We start from the raw sequence: 13,298 nt of genomic DNA, 5'->3' as shown, positions 1-13,298 counted from the left end.
TCAACAAGTGGGAGAAGTTAATAGACATTTTCAGCTCCTCCTCCTTCAATCCAGTCTCAAGCTCATGTTAATGCACCTTCTCTGTTTACTGCTGCCTACTTCTCACTAGATCCACTTGCCCTATCCCATCCACTTTCTGTTCCCTCAATTCCTTTCTGACTCTTTCCCTGACCACACATTTCCTTGCTGTAATGAACAAAAATGCCAGAAATGCTTTTGATCCCTTCATCCTTTTTAATTACTGCTCCCTATCTCACCTCTCTTGTCTCTCTAAGATCCTTGAACATTTGTTGCCACACAACACCAGACCCACCGCTCCCGCGGCACAGTGGCGCAGTGGTTAGCACTGCAGCCTCACAGCTCCAGGGACCCGGGTTCGATTCTGGGTACTGCCTGTGTGGAGTTTGCAAGTTCTCCCTGTGTCTGCGTGGGTTTTCTCCGGGTGCTCCGGTTTCCTCCCACAAGCCAAAAGACTTGCAGGTTGGTAGGTAAATTGGCCGTTATAAATTGTCACTAGTGTAGGTAGGTGGTAGGGAAATATAGGGACAGGTGGGGATGTTTGGTAGGAATATGGGATTAGTGTAGGATTAGTATAAATGGGTGGTTGATGGTCGGCACAGACTCGGTGGGCCGAAGGGCCTGTTTCAGTGCTGTATCTCTAATCTAATCAATCTATCCTTGATAGTTTCTACCCTGGCCATAGCACCAAGATCCCACTGGTCGTAGTTATTATAACTGGGACCATGGCACAGTATGCCTTCATGTTCTCAACATCTGTGGGATGTCTGGCAGTCAATCATCCCATCATCCTCCATGGCTTATTTTTAGTCATGCACCTTCATGGATTAACTTCTTTCAGTTTTACTCCTACATATTCTAACATAACCAACACATCTTTAATAGCCCTTCTCCTCCCAGCGCCACATGGACAGCTTGAAAGCAACCCAGTATTCTGTCCTTGAGACCCTTCCATTTCCTCATTTACATATTGCCCCTTAGCATCATTAACTGTAGACATGGCCTCAGCTTCCACATGCTGATGACACTCAATTCTACCTGTCCTCCACTTTTGATTCCACATCCATCACTGTACTGTCAGATTGTAAGTTCTACATCAAGTCACAGATGAGCCAGGTGTCAGCCTTAGCTCAATGGTAGCATGCTCACCTCTGTATAAGTGGGATCTAAGCCCCACTAGAGACTTCAGCACATAATCTAGGTTGACATGACAGTGCACTACTGAGGGGAGTGCTGCACTGTCAGAGGTGTTGTGGCCCATTGCCTTCTCAGACGGACATAAAAGATCCCATGAGTCTATGTGCAGGTTAGAGAAGTTCTTCTGATATCCTGGCCAATATTTATTCCTCAAATGCTAAACACTGATTATCTGGTTATTTATTTCACTGCTGTATTTGCCTACATTACAACAGTGACTACACTTTGAAAGTACTTTATTTGCTGTGAAGTGCTTTGAGACATTCTGAGGATGTGAATGGTGCTCTGAGATTTTCTATCGATGTGAAAGGTGCTATATAAACGCAAGTTCTCTCTTTCTTCAACGAAACATTGGCAAAATTGAAGTCATCCTGTTTGGCACTAGCTAAAACCTCTGGGCTCTCTCTCCACTCTGTCTCTACTTTCCTCTGCAGCTACTTACTCAGTTAAACTGAAAGGTACATAACGTCAATATCCTGTTCAATTCCAAGCTCCGCTTCAAACTCCATATCCTATCTTTTACTGGAACTGCTTAATTCCATATCAGCAGTTTTGCTGTTCTCTCACAAACCCTTATCCATGCTTTCATTACCTTCAGACTGAACTATTTTTTAATTCATTCTTGGGATGTGAGCGTTACTGCAAGGCCAGCATTGATTGCACATCCCTCATTGCCCTTGATAAGGTGGTGGTGAGCTGCCTACTTGAAATGCTGCAATCCATGTGGTGAAAATGCTCCCACAGCCCTGTTAGGGAGGGAGTTCCAGGATTTTAACCCAGTGATGGTGAAGGAATGGTGATATAGTTCCAAATCAGTATGGTGTGTGGCTTGGTGGGGAACGTGCAGGTGATGGTGTTCCCATGCATCTGCTGCCCTTGTTCTTCTAGGCAGTAGAGGTCGTGGATTTGGAAGGTGCTGTTATAAGATCCTAGGCAGGTTGCTGCAGCATTTCTTTTAGATCATACACACCTCTACTACTGTGTGCCAATGGTGGACAGAGTGAAATGTTTATGGCGGTGGATGGGGTGCCGATCAAATGGGCAGCTTTGTCTTGGATGGTGTCGAGCTTTTTGTGTGTTGTTGGAGCTGCACTCATCCAGGCAAGTGGAGAGTATTTCATCACACTCCTAACTTGTGCCTTGTAGATGGTAGACAGGCTTTGGGAGTCAGAAGGTGAGTTACTCGCCACAGAATTCCCAGACTCTGGCCGGCTCTTGTAGCCACAGTAATTATATGGCTGGTCCAGTTACCTTTCTGTTGAATGGTAACCACCAGGATGTTAATGGTGGGGCATTCCATGATGGCAATGTCATTGAACGTCAAGGGGCAATGATTATATTCTCTCTTGTTGGAGATGGTCATTGTGTGGTGTGAATGTTACTTGTCATTTGTCAGCCAAAGCATGAATGCTGTCCAGGTCTTGCTGGATGCGGGAATGGACTGCTTCAGTCTGTGAAGAGTTGCGAATGGAACTGAACGCAACGCAGTCATCAGCGGACATTTAACCTTATGTTGGAGGAATGGTCATTGATGAAGCAGCTGAAGTTGGTTGGGCCTAGGACCCTACCCTATGTCCTGGGACTGAGATGACTGGCCTCCAACAACCACAACCATCTTTCTTTGTGCTAGGTATGACTCCAACCAGTGGAGAGTTCCCCCAATTCCCACTGACTTCACTTTTGCTAGAAACCCTTAGTTCCACATGCAATCAAATGCTGCCTTGATGTCAAGGGCAGTCACTCTCACCTCACCATTGGAATTCAGATCTTTTGTCCATGGTTGGACCAAGGCTTTTATGAGATCTGGAGCTGAGCAGATTGCTGCCAAGTGCCATTTGATGGCACTGTTGACAATACCTTCCATCGCTTTGCTGATAATTGAGAGTAGACTGATGGGGTAGGAATTGGCCAGATTGGATTTGTCCTGCTTTTTGGACATGACATGCTGGGCAAGTTTGCATATTGTCGGATAGATGCTAGTGTTGTAGCTGTACTAAAACAGCTTGGCTAAGGGTGCAGCTAGTTCTGGAGCACAAGTTTTCAGTACTACAATGGGGGCCCATAGCCTTTGCTCTAGCTAGTGCCTTCAGCCATTTCTTGATATCTCATGGAGTGAATCAAATTGGCTGAAGATTGGCATCGGTGACACTGGGAACCGCAAGAGGAGGTCGAGGTGGATCATCCACATGGCACTTCTGGCTGAAGATGGTTGCAAATGCTTCAGCCTTGTCTTTTGCACTGATGTGCTGGGCTCCACCATCATTGTGGATGGGGATGTTTTTGGAGGCTCCTCCTCCAATTAATTGTCCACCACCATTCACCACTGGATGCAGCAGGTCTGCAAAGTGTTGAAGAGATTTGTGGCTTGTGGGATCAATTATCTCTGTCTATAGCATGCTGCTTCCACTTTTTAGCAAGCATGTTGTCTTGTGTTATAGCTTCACCAGGTCAGCACATCATTTTTAGGTATGCCTGGTGCTGCTTCTGGCATGCTCTCCTACAGTCTTCATTGAGCCAGGGTTGGTCCCCTAGCTTGAAGGTACTGGTAGAATAACAGACTGCAGTGGAATACAATTCTGCTGCTGCTGATGGCCCACTGTGCCTCATGTATGCCCAGTTTTGAGCTGCTAGATCTGAGTCTATCCCATTTAGCACGTTGGTAGTGCCACACAACATAATGGAGGGTGTCTTCAGTGTGAAGACAGGACTGTGCGATGGTCACTCCTACCAATACCATCATGGTCAAATGGACCTGTGTCAGGTAGATTGGTGAGGGACGAGGTCAAATAAGTGTTTCTCTCACCACCTGCCGTAAGCACTGTCTGGCAGTCATGTCCTTCAGGACTCAGCCAGCTCAGTCAGTAGTGGTGCTACCAAGCCACTCTTCTTGATGGGCACTGAAGTACCCACTCAGTGCTTCTTCCAAGTGGTGTTCAACATGGAGGAGCACTGATTCATCAGCTAAGGGAGGGTGGTAGGTGGTAATCAGCAGGAGTTTTCCTTGCCTGCATTTGACCATAAGACTTCATTGTCTCCAGAGTCAATGTTGAAGACTCCCAGAGCCACTCCATCCCAACTGCAAACCACTGTGCCGCCACCTCGGGTGATGGAGGAGTCTAGGACATTGGCTGTAAGGTATGATTTGGTGTGTATGACTGTCAGGTTATTACTTGACTAGTCTGTGGGACAGCTCTCCCAATTTTGGCACAAGCCCCCAAATGTTAGTGAGAAAAACTTTGCGGGGTCAGCTGGATAGGGTGAGCCTTTTTAGTTTCTGGTGCCTCGGTCAATGCCAGGTGGTCTGTCCGGTTTTATTCTTATTCAACGTTTCTATAACAGTTTTAATGTAACTGAGTGGCTTGCTATGCCATTTCAGGGAGCAGTCAACCATATTACTGTGGGTCTGGAGTCACACATAGGCCAGACCAGTTAAGAATGGCAGACTTTCTCCCCTGAGGATATTCGTGAACCAGAAGAGTTTTTACAAAAATTCAGGAGTTTCATGATCTTTATTGAGACGAGCATTTTATTCCAGATTTACTATTTAAAGGTGGGATTTGAACTCATGTTTCCAGAGCATTAGTCCAGGCCTCTGGATTACTTGTCCAGTAACATTATCACTATGCCCTCTCCCTACCTCTGCAACTTCCTCTGCACTTCCCTTGTACTGAAAGTCAGTCAACATGTTTCATAATTTCAGTGGTGTAATTTTTTATGTGCTGTGTGAGAGAACAAGGTAATATGGTAAATTCTATCATGATTCCCAACATAGAAATTTGTTCTTCCACCTCTGCCCTCCTGTGCAGTCCCTCTCCTTGCTCCTCTAGTTAATTTTTGGTGGCATATCCTTCATCCAAGACAGCTTATTCTGTGGAATATCCTCCCCTAAACCTCCCTGCCTCACTATTCTCTCCTCTTCTTTAAAAGCCTCCTAACCACTGGCGCAGTGGTTAGCACCGCAGCCTCACAGCTCCAGCGACCCACGTTCAATTCTGGGTACTGCCTGTGTGGAGTTTGCAAGTTCTCCCTGTGTCTGCGTGGGTTTCCTCCGGGTGCTCCGGTTTCCTCCCACAGCCAAAAAATTTGCAGGTTGATAGGTAAATTGGCCATTATAAATTGCCCCTAGTATAGGTAGGTGGTAGGGGAATATAGGGACAGGTGAGGATGTGGTAGCAATATGGGATTAGTGTAGGATTAGTATAAAATGGGTGGTTAATGGTCGGCACAGACTCGGTGGGCCGAAGGGCCTGTTTCAGTGCTGAATCTAAAAATCAAACTGTTTATTTTTTCAGCCAAGCTTTTTCCTACAATTTCTCAGCATCTATTTTTCCCTTGTGAAGTGATTTGGAACATTTATGAAAACTATATGAAAGATGCTATAAACTTTTAGAGTCATAGAGTCATAGAGTGGTACAGCATAGAAACAGGCCCTTCGGCCCACCACGTCCATGCCAACCATAATGCCTATCTATACTAATCCCACTAACCTGCATTAATTCTATATCCCTCTATGCCTTGTTCATTCAAGTACCTGCCCAGATGCCTCTTAAATGTCACTACTGTTCCTGCCTCCACCACCTCCTCAGGCAGCTCATTCCAGATACCCACTATTCTTTGTGTGAAAAATGTACCCCTTTGATCCCCTTTAAACCTCCTCCCTCTCACCTTAAATCTATGCCCTCTAGTTTTAGTCACCCCTACCAAAACAGACTCTGGCTATCTACCTTATCTATGCGTCTCATAATTTTATATACCTCTATCATGTCCCCTCTCAGCCTCCTTCGCTCCAGGGAAAACAGACTCAGCCTATCCAATCTCTCTTTATAACTCAGGCCCTCCAAACCAGGCAAAATCCTTCTGAATCTTTTCTGCACCCTCTCGAGCTTAATCACATCTGTCCTGTAGTGCGGTGACCAGAACTGCACACAGTACTCCAAATGTAGCCTAACCAACGTTATGTACAACTGTAACATGACGTCCCAACTCTTGTACTCAATGCCTCTGCCGATGAAGGCAATCATGACATACGCCTTCTTCACCACTCTGCCTACCTGTGTTGCCACTTTCAGGAACAATGTACTTGCACCCCAAGGTCTCTCTGCTCAACAACACTCCCCAGGGCCCTGCCATTCACTGTATATGTCCTGCCCTGGTTTAACTTCCCAAAATGCATCACATCACACTTGTCTGCGTTAAATTCCATTTGCCACTCCCTTGCCCACTTTCCCAGTTTATCTATATCCTGTTGTAACCTTAGACAACCTTCTTCACTGTCCACTATACCACCAATTTTGATGTCATCTGCAAACTTACTAATCATGGCCCTTATATATTAATGACTTGGATGTGAATGTATGACAAACAACAGAGGGCCCAGCACCGATCCCTGCGGCGCACCACTGGTCACTGGCCTCCAATCTGAAAAACAACCCTCCTCTACCACCCTCTGCCTCCTATCACCAAGCCAATTTTGTATCCAATTTGTTAGCTCACCCTGGATCCCATGGGTTTGAACCTTCTGGACCAGCCTACCATGTGGGACCTTGTCAAAGGCCTTGCTAAAGTCCATGTAGACAACGTCCATCGCCCTGCCCTCATAGATCCTCTTGGTCACCTCCTCGAAAAACTCAGTTAAATTTGTGAGACATGATTTCCCACGCACAAAGCCATGCTGACTATCCCTAATCAGACCATGCCTTTCCAGATGCTTATAAATCCTGTCTCTCAGAATCCCTTCCAATAACTTTCCCACCACTGATGTAAGGCTCACCGGCCTGTAGTTTCCTGGCTTATCCCTGCGGCCCTTCTTAAATAAATGAACAACATTAGCTATCCTCCAGTATTCCGATACCTCACCCGTGGCTAATGATGATACAAAAATCTCTGCCAGGGCCCCAGCAATCTCCACCCTTGCTTCACAGAGTATCCTAGGATACACCTGGTCAGGCCCAGGGGATTAATCCACCTTAATGCGCTTCACGACCTCCAACACCTCCTCCTTTGTAATGTTGATATGCTCCAGGATATCGGTGCTCCCCCCCTTGAACTCACTAGCTTCCATGACCTTCTCCATGGTAAATTCGGATGAGAAATATTCATTTAAGACCTCGCCCATTTCCCGTGGCTCCACACATAGATTGCCGCACTGATCCTGAAGGGGACCTACTCTCTCCCTAGCTACCCTTTTACTCTTAATATACTTATAGAATCTTTTAGGATTGTCCTTTAGGGAAGGGAATCTGCTGTCCTTACCTGGTCTGGCCTACATGTGACTCCAGACCCACAGCAATCTGGTTGACTCTTGCATGCCCTCTGAAATGGCCTAGCAAGCCACTCAGTTCTATCTAACTGCTACAAAGTCAATAAAAAGGAATGAAACCGGACGGACCACCCGACATCGACCTAGGCACCGGAAACGACAAGGGCAAACCCAGACCTGTCGACCCTGAGAAGTTCTCCTTACTAACATCTGGGAGCTTGTGCCAAAGTTGGGAGAGCTGTCCCACAGACTAGTCAAGCAACAGCCCGACATAGTCATACTCACGGAGGTATACCTTACAGACAATGTCCCAGACACTGCCATCACCTTCCCGGGTATGTCCTGTCGCAACGGCAGGACAGACCCACCAGAGGTGGCGGCACAGTGGTATACAGTAGGGAGGGAGCTGTCCTGGGAGACCTCAACATTGACTCTGGACCCCATGAAGTCTCATGGCATCAGATCAAATATGGACAAGGAAAGCTCCTGATTACCACCTACTGCCCTCCCTCAGCTGATGAGTCAGTATTCCTCCATGTTGAACAGCACTTGGAGGAAGCACTGAGGGTGGCAAGGGCACAAAATGTACTCTGGGTGGGGGACTTCAATGTCCACCAAGAGTGACTCGGTAGAACCACTACTGACCGAGCTGGCTAAGTCCTAAAGGACATATCTGCTAGACTGGGTATGCGGCAGGTGGTGAAGGAACTAACAAGAGGGAAAAACATAATTGACCTCGTCCTCACCAATCTGCCTGCCGCAGATGCATCTGTCCATGATAGTATTGGTAGGAGTGACCACCGCACAGTCCTTGTGGAGACGAAGTCCCGCCTTCACATTGAGGATACCTTCCATCGTGTTGTGTGGCACTACCACCATGCTAAATGGGATAGATTTCAAACAGATCTAGCAATGCAAAACTGGGCATCCCATGAGGCGCTGTGGGCCATCAGCAGCAGCAGAATTGTACTCAACCACAATCTGTAACCTCATGGCCCGGCATATCCCCCACTCTATCATTACCATCAAGCCAGGGGACCAACCCTGGTTCAATGAAGAGTGCAGGAGGGCATGCCAGGAGCAGCACCAGGCATACCTCAAAATGAGGTGTCAACCTGGTGAAGCTACAACACAGGATTATCTGCGTGCCACACTGCGTAAGCAGCATGCGATAGACAGAGCTAAGCGATCCCATAACCAACAGACCAGATCTAAGCTCTGCAGACCTGCCACATCCAGCCGTGAATGATGGTGGACAAATAAACAACTAACTGGAGGAGGTGGCTCCACAATTATCCCCATCCTCAATGAAAGGGGGAGCCCAGCACATCAGTGCGAAAGATAAGGCTGAAGCATTTGCAACAATCTTCAGCCAGAAGTGCAAAGTTGATGATCCATCTCGGCCTCCTCCTGAAGTCCCCAGCATCACAGATGCCAGACCTCAGCCAATTCGATTCACTCCGCGTGATATCAAGAAACGACTGAAGGCACTGGATACTGCAAAAGCTATGGGTCCTGACAATATTCCGGAAATAGTACTGAAGACCTGTGCTCCAGAACCTGCCGCACCCCTAGCCAAGCTGTTCCAGTACATCTACAACACTGGTATCTACCCAGCAATGAGGAAATTTTTTTTTTAATTTCCAAAATATACTTTATTCATAAAAATCTGTAAAAAAAAATACATTACCAAACAGTTTCAAACAGCACCAAGTCAAAAAATACAAACAGTGCAAAGGAGATCAGTTTCCTACAATACAATCATGAGTTGCCTCACAACCCTTCCATTTCATTTGTCGTGCCCTATACATTTTTACATTTTACAGCACACGACATTTTCCCGATACAGTTCGAGGGGTTTCCCATGGATCCAGCCCCTCAGTTCAGCTTGGTGGGGGGACCTTACACGGTGGTCTTTCTCCATTGAGCCTTTGCTGCGGCTGTCCCAAGCTTTAGTGCGTCCCTCAGCACGTAGTCCTGGACCTTGGAATGTGCCAGTCTGCAACATTCGGTCGTGGACAACTCATTGCGCTGGAAGACCAGCAAGATTTGGGCAGACCAAAGGGCGTCTTCCACCGAATTGATAGTCCTCCAGCAGCAGTTGATGTTTATCTCGGTGTGTGTCCCTGGGAACAGCCCGTAGAGCACCTACTCCTGTGTTACAGAGCTGCTTGGGATGAACCTCGACAAAAACCACTGCATCTCTTTCCACACCTGCTTTGCAAAGACACATTCCAGAATGAGATGGCAACCGTCTCTTCCCCACCACAGCTACTTCAAAGGCATTGTGCGGAGGGGGTGAGACTTCGGACGTGCAGGAAGGATCTGACGGGGAGGGTTCTTCTCACCACCAGCCAAGCTACATCTTGGTGCTTGTTTGAAAGTTCTGGTGATGAAGCATTCCGCCAAATGACTTTGGCGGTCTGCTCGGGGAACCATCCGACAGGATCCACCGTCTCCTTTTCCCGCAGGGCCTTGAGGACATTCCGTGCAGACCACTGCCTGATGGATCGGTGGTCAAAGGTGTTTTTCCGTAGAAACTGCTCCACGAAGGATAGGTGGTACGGCACGGCCAACTGCATGGAGCGTTCCACGGCAATGTGACCAGGCCCATCCTTCACAACACCGGGGACAGATAGAACCTCAGCACTTACTGACACTTGGAGTTTGCGTACTGGAGGTCTACACACAGCTTGATGCAGCCACACACGAAAGTGGTCATCAGGATGAGGGCGACGTTGGGTACATTTTTCCCGCCCTTATCCAGAGGTTTGAACTTCATGTCCTTCCGGACCCGCTCCATTTTAGATCCCCAGATGAAGCGGAAAATGGCTCGGGTGACCGCCACAGCGCAGGAGTGGGGTATGGGCCAGACCAGCGCCACGTACAGCAACAACGTGAGCGCCTCGCACCAGATGACCAGGTTCTTACCCACAATGGAGAGAGATCGCTGCCCCCACATGCTCAACTTGTGTTGTATCTTGGCTAGTCGCTCCTCCCAGGTTTTGGTACACGCTCTGGCCCTTCTGAAACATATCCCCACCACCTTCAGGTAGTCTGACCTGACGGTGAAGGGGACAAAGGATCGGTCAACCCAGTTCCCGAAGAACATGGCCTCGCTCTTGCCGTGGTTAACTTTGGCTCCCGAGGCCAGTTCGAACTGGTCGCAGATGCTCATCAGTCTGCGAACGGACAGTGGATCCGAGCAAAAGTCGGCGACGTCATCCATGTACAGGGAGGTTTTAACCGGAGTGCCTCCACTGCCTGGGATTGTCACCCCTCTTATGCTCGCATCCTTCCTAATAGACTGTGCCCCTAGCCAAGCTGTTCCAGTACAGCTACAACACTAGCATCTACCCTGCAATGTGGAAAATTGCCCAGGTATGTCCTGTACACAAAAAGCAGGACAAGTCCAACCCGGTCAATTACCACCCCATCAGCCTACTCTCAATCATCAGTAAAGTGATGGAAGGTGTCATCAACAGTGCCATCAAGCGGCACTTGCCTAGCAATAACCTGCTCAGTGATGCTCAGTTTGGGTTCCGCCAGGGTCACTCAGCTCCTGACCTCATTACAGCCTTGGTTCAAACATGGACAAAAGAGCTGAACTCAAAAGGTGAGGTGAGAGTGACTGCCCTTGACATCAAGGCAGCATTTGACCGAGTATGGCATCAAGGAGCCCTAGCAAAACTGAGGTCAATGGGAATCAGGTGGAAAACCCTCCACTGGCTGGAGCCATACCTAGCGCAAAGGAAGATGGTTGTGGTTGCTGGAACTCAATCATCTGAGCTCCAGGACATCACTGCAGGAGTTCCTCAGGGTGGTGTCCTAAGTCCAACCATCTTCAGCTGCTTCATCTTCCTTCAATCATAAGGTCAGAAGTGGGGATGTTTGCTGATGATTACACAATGTTCAGCATCATTCCTGACTCCTCAGATACTAAAGCAGTCCGTGTAGAAATGCAGCAAGACCTGGACAATATCCAGGCTTGGGCTGATAAGTGGCAAGTAATATTCGCGCCACACAAGTGCCAGGCAATGACCATCTCCAACAAGAGAGATTCTAACCATCCTCCATTGACATTCAAAGGCATTACCATCGCTGAATCCCCCACTATCAACATCCTGGGAATTACCATTGACCAGAAACTGAACTGGAGTAGCCATATAAATACCGTGGCTACAAGAGCAGGTCAGAGGCTAGGAATCCTGAGGCGAGTAACTCACCTCCTGACTCCCCAAAGCCTGTCCACCATCTCCAAGGCACAAGTCAGGAGTGTGATGGACTACTGTCCACTTGCCTGGATGGGTGCCGCTCCAACTACACTCAAGAAGCTCAACACCATCCAGGACAAAGCAGCCTGCTTGATCGGCACCCCAGCTACAAACATTCACTCCCTCCATCACCAACGCACAGTGGCAGTAGTGTGTACCATCTACAAGATGCACTGCAGCAATGCACCAAGACTCCTTAGATAGCACCTTCCAAACCCGTGACCTCTGCAACCTGGAAGGACAAGGGCAGCAGATATGTGGGAACACCATCACCTGCAAGTTCCCCTCCAAGTCACACACCTCCTGACTTGGAACTATATCGCTGTTCCTTCACTGTCGCTGGGTCAAAATCCTGGAACTCCCTTCCTAACAGCACTGTGGGTGTACCTACCCCAAATGGACTGCAGTGGTTCAAGAAGGCAGCTCACCACCACCTTCTCAAGGGCAATTAGGGATGAGCAATAAATGCTGGCCTGGCCAGTGACAGCCACATCCCATGAATGAATTAAAAAAATGGATTCTCCTTTATCTTATCTGACAGGAAAATCTCATGGCCCCTTTTCGCCCTCCTAATTTCCTTCTTAAGTGTAGTCCTACATCCCCTATACTCCTTGAGAGACTCGCTCAATCCCAGCTGCCTATACCTGACATATGCCTCCTTCTTTGTCCTGACCAGACCCTCAATATCCCTAGTCAACCAAGGTTCCCTAAACTTGCCAGCCTTGCCCTTCCATCTAACAGGAACATGCCGGCCCTGAACTCTTCCTGTCTCACTTTTCAAAGCCTCCCACTTGCCAGACGTCCCTCTACCTGTAAACAGCCTCTCCCATTCATCTTTTGAGAGTTCCTGTCTGATGCCATCGAAATTAGCCTTCCCCCAATTAGGACTTCAACCTGAGGACCAGTCCTATCCTTTTCCATAACCATCTTGAAGCTAATAGAGTTATGGTCACTGGTCCCAAAGTGCTCCCCCACTGATACGTCAACCACCTGCTCATCCTCATTTCCCAAGAGGAGGTCGAGTGTAGCCCCTTCTCTAGTAGGGCCTTCCACATACTGCTTCAGAAAACTATCCTGGACACACTTAACAAATTCTTCCCCATCTGATCCCTTAGCACTAAGGCAGCCCCAGTCAATATTAGGGAAGTTAAAATCACCACTATTACAACCCTATAATTCCTACACCTGTCTGTGATTTCCCTACATATATGCTCCTCCACTTCCCTTTGACTATTGGGGGGCCTTTAGTATAATCCCATCGAAGTGATCACCCCTTTCTTATTTCTAAGTTCTACCCATATGGCCTCGCTGGACATTCCCCCCGGGATATCCTCTCCAAGTACTGCCGTGATGTCCTCCCTAATCAATAGTGCAACTCCCCCTCCTCTCTTACCTCCACTTCTGTTACGCCGGAAGGATCAGTACCCCGGAACATTGAGCTGCCAGTCCTGCCCATCCCTCAACCACATTTCCGTAATATCTATAATATCACAATCCCATGTACCGATCCATGCTCTGAATTCATCTGCCTTACCTGTAAGACTTCTTGC

At 48.0% G+C, this 13,298-nt stretch overlaps 2 protein-coding genes across 3 annotated transcripts in view; one reads left to right on the top strand and one right to left on the bottom strand.

Annotated features, from left to right (window-relative positions):
• The window catches only part of slc7a6os (solute carrier family 7 member 6 opposite strand), a 73,988-nt gene that overhangs the window by 8,614 nt on the left and 52,076 nt on the right, over positions 1-13,298 (bottom strand). The window lies entirely within an intron of this gene.
• LOC137379062 (Y+L amino acid transporter 2-like) overlaps positions 1-13,298 on the top strand; it is a 155,107-nt gene that overhangs the window by 133,591 nt on the left and 8,218 nt on the right. The window lies entirely within an intron of this gene.

The sequence above is a fragment of the Heterodontus francisci genome, chromosome 17, assembly GCF_036365525.1.
Source record: "Heterodontus francisci isolate sHetFra1 chromosome 17, sHetFra1.hap1, whole genome shotgun sequence".
Lineage (NCBI taxonomy): Eukaryota > Metazoa > Chordata > Chondrichthyes > Heterodontiformes > Heterodontidae > Heterodontus > Heterodontus francisci.
Note: the sequence above shows the minus strand (reverse complement) of the source record. Positions and strands in the feature narration are given on the sequence as shown.